At 39.7% G+C, this 8,452-nt stretch overlaps 1 pseudogene; it reads right to left on the reverse strand.

Annotated features, from left to right (window-relative positions):
* Window positions 1–5,577: 5,577 nt before the first annotated feature.
* On the reverse strand, window positions 5,578–7,121 carry LOC140522969 (pre-mRNA-splicing factor RBM22-like; annotated as a pseudogene).
* Between the last annotated feature and the right edge of the window lie 1,331 nt (window positions 7,122–8,452).

Genomic DNA, 8,452 nt, shown 5'->3' on the forward strand with positions numbered 1-8,452 from the left:
TCAATATCACATCTGTAAAGGGTGCAGGACAGAATTGGTGAGAGTGGAAAGAAGAAAGATCAGGTCTCTTCAGTCTGATTTCTTCTTTCCAATCTTTTTTGAGACAAGAGACCCCTTTGATGGAGCAAAGAAGCTGACAGGTAGAACTTTAGTCGTGTCATTATTCTTTGCTTACTACACCAGACACTTTGGGGAGTTTCCCCATTTGGGTGCTTTCTGGGACTATCTCTGTCTTAGTTGAGTTAACTTATCTCACTCCCAATGGGAGAGCTCCTTCAATTTGTGTTTTCTGGTATATATTCTCATAAATACACTTCATCTGGTTCCTGGTTTGCTATTAACTTAAATAGGTTTCTTTGCTACTTGCTATGTGTTTTCATTGTGGAAATGGCGTGTGGAACAAGAAGTCATGCTTTGGATATAAAGCTTGGGCCCCTCCTTCCCCTATTAAACAACAATCAGGAGTTTAACTTGAACCTAAAATGTCTATCTCCTAAACCAGGGGTGGGGAACCTGTGGCCTCAAGATGACATGTTGCCCTCTAGGTCCTCAGGTGTAGCCCTTTGACTGAAGCCAAACTTCACAGAACAGATCCCTTTAACAAAAGGATTTGCCCTGTAAAACGGACTCACCGAAGGATTTAGAAGGCCACACAAGACCTCAATACCACAGGTTCCCCTCCTCAATTTATATTTAAGGGAGCAGAGAGATATAATTCTGACATGGTACGTCTTCTGTCTAAGGAGCACTGAGCATCCTCCAGCCCCAAACTGCTACTTCCCTTTTTGTCAAGAACTAAAGTCTCCTTTGGAGAAACATTGAGGGAAATGCTGCTACGAGTATGTCTATTCTTGTATCCCTTTGAGCCATATGCAGCAACATCCATTGCTACATGTCTTTCCCCATTAAAATAGAAGTTTCTTGAGGACAGTGACTGTTTTTCTTTCCATTGTACTTGTATTCCCAGATCCTAGAACAGTGCTAACAGTAATTGCTTTATTAATACTTGGTGAATAATATTACTACTCAGATTATAGTGACAAGGTAGAGTGAGAAGCACAATGGACTGAGTCATGTGACCTTGATTCCAATTCTTGCTTTGCCCACTACCTAGTTGTTTAACTGTGAACAAGTCACATAAGCTCTCTGTTCCTCGGTTCCATCATTTTTTAAAATAAAAGGATTACACTACATTATCATTTAGATCCCTTCCAGTCCCATTCATGCACTCATTTCATGAGCACTACGGAGCACCAGTTAGGTGTCAGAAATTGTGTGCTAGACATTGGAAATACAAAGAATTAAGACAAAGTAGTTCTCATACCACAAGGAACTTAGATCTCTTGGGGAACAACAATATGAATGTGGTTAAGCAACTGCAAAATACATACTGAGTAGAATGAAATTAATTTCCAAGGAGGGTAAGCATTGGAGATTGAGGTTTTCTGTAGAACTTAGCGTTTGACTTAAGCCTTGCAGGAAGCTAGGAATTCCAGAAAGTTGAAGTGAGAAACCAGGGGATTTGAGACATGAGAACAGTCTGTAAAAGGCACCAAGAAGGGAAAAAGTAGAGAGAATGTAATTAAGTAATGTCTGGAAAGGTAGTCTGGAGTCAGAGCATAAAAAGACTTTAAGTGCCAAATAGAGGAGTTTGTAGCAAATGGGAGCCACTGAAATTTACTGAGCAGAGGAGTGGCATAGGCAGACAAACCCGACCTTCAGGATTATCATCTAGACAAATATATGGAGGTTGGATTTCAGATGAGGAAATGATACAATGAACACAGGAGGACATGACAAAGACCACATGGGAGGTGATAAAAGCCTGAAGAAGGGTCTAATGTTCTATTTGCTATGACTAAGGTATCAATTCCCCTTCTAGAAATGTGTAATTCTATCTTGATGCCCTGCAATTGTGATTTGTTGCCCAGTCTCATGAATAATGAGACATTATATTATCATTTTTAAAAATTAAGTAACCACGAGTTACTGCTTGACAAAGCAGTAATCACAGAATTATTTTTATTTGCATATAGAGTCAGATATACAGCCAATACACTTAAACTGAGATTTTGGAGCAAGATGAACTGTGGAAAGAAGAAGAAAAAACAATAACCCCACAACCCTTATCCCTACATAATGGATGATCTTCTAAAGATAATTCTGTTTACGAGCAATTATTCCCAAGTGTTCCATTTCCAAATATAGTCCCTAGAACTGAAAGAAGACCAAATACAGTGATGCTGTACTAACAGATAATACAATATTTGGGTACCACAGACTTCTAAATGTTTACGGTGATGTTTGAAGGCAAGTGGATGAGGGCTCTTTAAACTCTGCTTTCGATGAATTTTGTTTTCCCCATTTAAAGGAGACTCACTGTCCATACTTCCTGTCTAAATACAACTCAGGCATCCCCCCCTGCCTTTGATGCTCAGAAATCCATCTTCCCCATTTTTCGATCAGTGTGCAGTGCATTAAATGGTACGGCAGATGGTGCTTTTTGATGATGTGTTTCTACATGGAGCAACATTTCGCCGTGTATGCTGCATTATCAAAAAATCAAACATGTAATTATGCAAATATGTATGCCTTTATAATAATCAAGTTTTATTGTAAATGGTTGATGCACATCAATTTGATCCTGTAGTGCCGCTTTAAGTGCGGCTTAAGTGGCTTTTCAGCGTGCCCAGAGGCAACACAAATGCATCTCTGGAATATTAATAAAATCCTGAATCTTTGAGACACCAACTGGAATCGTATTGCTTGTACTGATTGAAACTAAATGCTAATCCTTTCCTTTTAAAAAAAATCCCCTTTGTTATTTAAAACACTGATATTAGTATGATATGAAGGGCCATTTTATTTTAAATTGTATTTTAATGTAGTTGTTAAAATAATGCCTAATCATACTACATTCAGGCTGCACAATGTAAATTTGATGAGACATGAATCCAATCATTTTGCAACAATGAATGCCAGGATGAGTTTTAAGCAGTCCAGTGTTTCTAATTCTATAAAATTCTGTAGCCAGTGGGGGTTTCGAGGTTTCACTTTTGGATGCCTGTGCCCATCCTTTGTGGGCATATGTACTGCAAATGCTTGTTCTAGAAACAATTGACTGCTTTGGGGGAAAAAATAAAGGATCCTCTAAATTGAATGCCTGGGGGTGTTTCCAAGCAGGATCGTACCATCCATTGCCAGTAGAACTTAACAGAGAACCCAGGGTTTCAGGACTCAGTCTATTTCATTGATACATAATGGTGCCCATCTCCCCAAAGACACAAGCTTTCACACATTCTGCTGTGGTTAAGCTAAACAGATGGACTGTGGATACCGATAATCCATGATTGTAAATTATTTTCTGCCTGTTTTTTTCCATTCCTGGAGAGAAATAAAGGATGAGAAAGGCCAAGTGAAAAAGGAACAGCTATGGGATTTCAGAAAGGAGAAAACAGCAGCATCATCCCCATGTTTTGTTTCTAGTTTTCTTATGCTAGTTGCTTCCTAGGATTCTTGATTTTGTCATCATTGTCTTGCCAATGATTCCCACTCTCTCAAAAGGAAGGCTTATGCTTTCCCTCTGGCTCATGATTTGCTTTTCCCTAGAATCCTCTTAATAGAACTAATTTTCTTCTTCCACCTGTATTGCTTTATCTGGTTTTGACTTTCCTTTTTGCCTTTTTCTTCCTGCTCTGTGCCTAAGTCCTCCTCCTATTCTACTTTCTAATATCATCTGATTTATTGTTTCTATGCTGACATCTTTATACCTCTTCCCCTTTTCCTCCTCTTCCCTCTCCCTGGCCTGAGAAGGGCTCTTTATAGAACTAACTCACTGCATTCCTTTATTCTTTGTCAACCTGTTAATCCTTGCCACTTTGGGGGTCAGCTGTTCTCTGCCTCCATCTTCTCAATGTTGAGGTGTGCTGGGAAATATTTAATAACCAGATCTCTGAGGAAAACAAAATGTACACGTGACACACTTTGAAGTTTGATCTGCATGGACCTTTCTTCTATCATTTTCTTATGTCTAAGCAGTCAACAAAATAATAAATCAAACCCCTGTTTGTAGCTCTTACTAATTTCTGAGGCTCACACTGAAAATTTGAGCTCATTCCAGCATACCCTGTCTTTATATCACTTTTTAAAAAGTCTTCCAACATCTTGAGGCTTGTAGAGCTCTATTTCATTGTGCCTTTGTGGGGTGGATTGAGTATTGGAGGTTTCAAAATCTCTTACTGCTTCCAGGTCTTTCTTTCAAGACATCTTATGATCACTTTCTAATGATAGAAATATACAAGACAAAAATGTTTTGAGTTTAAAGAGCACTTCTTTAGAGGGCTTCCAAGCACTAATAACTTAGTGGGCCAGAATTAGAGTCAAAAAACCTGGGTTCAAATCCTGACAAGTCACAACTGCTCAGTGCCTAAAGCAACTCTTTAGGTTCCATAAGCTGATGTCTCTCTGGAGAGGGAGTTTCCACACTAAGAATTCCTTATGCCAATGAAATGACAGATCTATTAAAAAAACAAAACAAAACCAATAACAACTGTAACAAATTGACTATACCCATTTTCCTGCTCTATGTGAGCCTAGTTATGCCTGTTTTGCTTTTTCCTTGACTTTATATTGATTGAAAATAATATCTAAAATTGCAATTAATGTGACCTTTCAGTATGTAGAAAATTAAATTATAAACTCTTTATCATAGGCTATCTGCATCTGGTACAATGAGAACTTGGATACCAATGTTAGGGAAAGACACAATTTTATTTAAAGGATCTAGCAGAAGATAACTCAAGGATAGATATATATATTTAATACAATTTCCTATAGTCTTCACTGAATGGTGGAAGTAGCCTGCATGCATCCAAGGTTTCATCAAGTTGGAGAAGCTATCAACTTCCTGTGCTACTGAAGTTCTAAAGAATCTTTGGCACCCATCCCTCTTGCCAGGGAAGATGGCATCCTACTAGGATATTAGGAGCTAACCTTATATAGCTCTATGACATGGTGCTAGATTAGAATTTCTAATTGTACCACATATGTGGCCTTCCACAAACCTTCACACAAACCCACACAACACACAAGGCAAGAGGGTGTCCATTTGTAAAGAGTTTTTATAGGTTGTCTATAACTATAATTTCCCGTTTGAATCTGATTTTTGCCACTCCACAACTCTTCAATCAGAATCTTAGTGTTTCTCTATGGGAACTGTATGGCCTAAAAATAATTTCATAGGAATGCTTCCTAAAGAATAGGACTCCAACTAGAATGGGCAGCTGGAACTTTTACCTAGGGTACTACATTTAGAGATGACTAACAGCTGTCCTTTTGCTATTCACTAGCAGCTAGTTAGCAGAAATAATTAATCAAAATGAGCCTACTAATGGAAGGATGGAAGAAACATCTACTTTTAAAGTATTTACTCCAGTATTTATCTGTTACATTTCTAAACTGCCTTTCCTTCTCAGACCCTCAACACTGACGCAGAATGTTAGGGTTGTTGTTCAGTCATGGCTGACTCTTCATGACCCCATTTGGGGTTTTTCTGGCAAAGATCCTGGGGTAGTTCGCCATTTTTTTCTCCAGCTCATTTTACAGATGAGAAAACTGAGGCAAATAAAGTTAAGTGACTTGCTCAAGGTCCCATAGGTACTAAGTGTCTAAGGACAGATTTGAACTCAGTGCTTCCTCATTTCAGGTCCCTTGCTTTATTCACTTTGACACCTAGCTGGCTTGGGATGTTAGGGACTGACTGCTGTGTTTTTCTGTGTGAGCCCCCATCCTCTGGGGATCCTGAGAAGGATAGTAGAATGGTCTTGGAGTTGGCATTAAGGGAGTTGGTGATCCTATTGGGTGGAACATATATGGTCCAAAACCTTATGGGGTGGAGGTACAATCCCAGGAAGAAGGGGCAGGATATTATTAACCACTGCTGGAGGACCACGGGAAGAGAGTTGGAAATAATTGGCAGAAGTTTCTTTTTCAGCTGCTGGAGGAGGAGGAAGAGCCTCCAGGAGGTCCTGGTACAGGCTCCAGTTTAATTCCAGTCTGCGGTTCCTTCTTTTTTCCTTTCCTTTTCCTTTGGCTTCCTGGGATCTTCCCCATTTCACATTAAGCCTGTGCCCATTTATAGTCAGTTTGTGGAAAGACATCTGCAGCCATTTCTGCAGTTTACCTTGTAGCAAAGTGGATGAAAGTACACAGCTGCTTCTATATGACAGTTATCCTTAAGATGGTACCAAACTGGTAAAAGTGATTTCTGAGATCAGCCTCTCTGACTGTATCTCTGAGGCCAGCAACACCTAGGGTGATGATGGTCTTATAATCTGGTGGATCCAGAAAAGTTTTGTTAAAACCTGTTTTAGAAGTTTATCTGCCACAGGATCATTAATACCATATTGGCTATCTTTAAAGTTCTCATCAGCAAGAGAATCATCAGAATCCATAGGCTTCTCATGTCTATACGGACACACTGCTCCTCCTTTACATTCTCTTTTCACCCAGAAGGAATAAATGTGAGGATGATTCTGTTTGCAGTAAGATGCTGTCCAAGCCAATTTGAGCTGCATGTCACTGATAGCTAGCTGTGGTTTCCCAAGGACAATTGGCCAAGTTCCATCAGAGTTAGAAACCTCTTTCTCAACTTTCTGGGTGTAGTTTGTTAGTTCACATCAGACTTGGGCATGTCATCTTTAAGGGACAATCCTGCATCACAGACTTGAATAGGCAAGCCATGTGCTAGGTCCAAAAAGCAGGTTTGACAGACTTCAGGCTTCTTAAAATGCATGTGAACACTGGGACCAAGTGGAACACTGTCAACAGCCTGGCACAAATTTTTCATTCTTTTCTATACTTTTCTTTGGTCATCTGGATATAGGGATGTGTCCAAGGCATGTCTGACATAGTATAGAAAAGTGACCATTCTCCCAGTTCTGACTGTTGTAGGTGCTGAAGGCTAAAACATCACCATCTTGAAAGTGGTGGTGGCCATGACCTGCCAGAAATAGGAACCAAGGCGCTGGTCCCAGATTGGGGCTGCTGCGATCCCAGCAGCCCCTGTGATGAGTAGCAATGCTCTTGCTTCCTGCTGGCCATAGAGATGCCTCCTTCCACATCTACTTCTTCCTCCCAGCATCCTAGAATGTTGCTCTGGCAACGTGTTTCCTAGGATACTGGGCTCAGGATGGTGGGAGAGCCTCTTTTGTATCCTCCTAGGTCTCAGCCAAGGAAGATAGAAAGGGACAGAGATCCTATACAGTGATACTGATTTGGATAAACTAAACCCCAGGGAAGGACCGTGGACCAAATGGTGGAGGGGTCAGGGCATTGTCAACAACAGCTCTGGGCAGTCAGTACAGAGCTGACCAGCCCCCTGGTGTAAGCAGCTTAATGAGAGTGTGGATTTATTACTTGCCCAAGTGCAAAGATTCCTAGTTATTGGTTCTCCTAATTTCCATTGTGTCAAAATCGTAAAGGTTTTTGAAGATTGCCCTAGTTACCTATATTCGTCAAAGCAGACAGGAATCAAAGGGCTGTTTCATCCAGGATTTTTAATCCTGCAGGTAAATCTCATGTAATCATAGGAACAAAGGCAAGTGAGCCATTTTCCTTGCCCTCTTTGATCTAGCTAGGTAGAATTCATTGCTGCACTGAGGTTCATGTTGTGGCTTTTCTCAGACCACTCAATCTATGTAAAAAAAATCAATAGTACCACTGTCCCCTGATTGCTCTTAATATGTAAATACAAAACAATATTTTTACATTTACTTTCAGATCAAGTGACATTTTAAACTCAGTTTAGGGATAAGAACACAGCACTAATATCAAGGACTGTCTCCTTTATATTTATTAACAGAGTTGTAAACGATCCAGTCTTAGACTTTTGATAAGTTTCCCCAGAAGAAATTGTTTCTGCCTCACAGACGATTACAAATGCAATTCACCTAGGTCTTATGGGTGACAAAGCTTTAATTAGCAGGACATTGTTTCCTAATGTGATTTCACAGTGGGAAAAACAGGAATGCAGATCAAAATATACTTTTACAAATGCCAATTTTAATTGCGTTACTGATGGTTTGTAGATTTCTAAGTACTCTATGTACCTTCCCATGTAATACTGTTCTACCTGAAGAATGAAGTGTGATATATTAATAATGAAAAGATGGCATATTTTGTTTAAAAAAACACTTTTCAATCAGAGGAGAAAATACTTATAGTGCACACTGTCTCATTCATCGTTGACCCCATGCATCCATTGTTTACTTTATAACATCAACTACCCCATAAAAACAGTAATGCTCAGTGATTCTCTGCTGCTTGATTCCCTTGCAGAAAACATTTGATTAGAGCTGCATTGAAAGGTAAGTGACTTGCCTGCTTGCTGTCAAACCCCTTGAGACATAGATTAAAAACTTGGCCTCACTCTTCCTCATTCCTTGGTTGCAAT

The sequence above is a fragment of the Notamacropus eugenii genome, chromosome 2 (genome assembly GCF_028372415.1).
Source record: "Notamacropus eugenii isolate mMacEug1 chromosome 2, mMacEug1.pri_v2, whole genome shotgun sequence".
In the NCBI taxonomy this organism is placed as follows: domain Eukaryota; kingdom Metazoa; phylum Chordata; class Mammalia; order Diprotodontia; family Macropodidae; genus Notamacropus; species Notamacropus eugenii.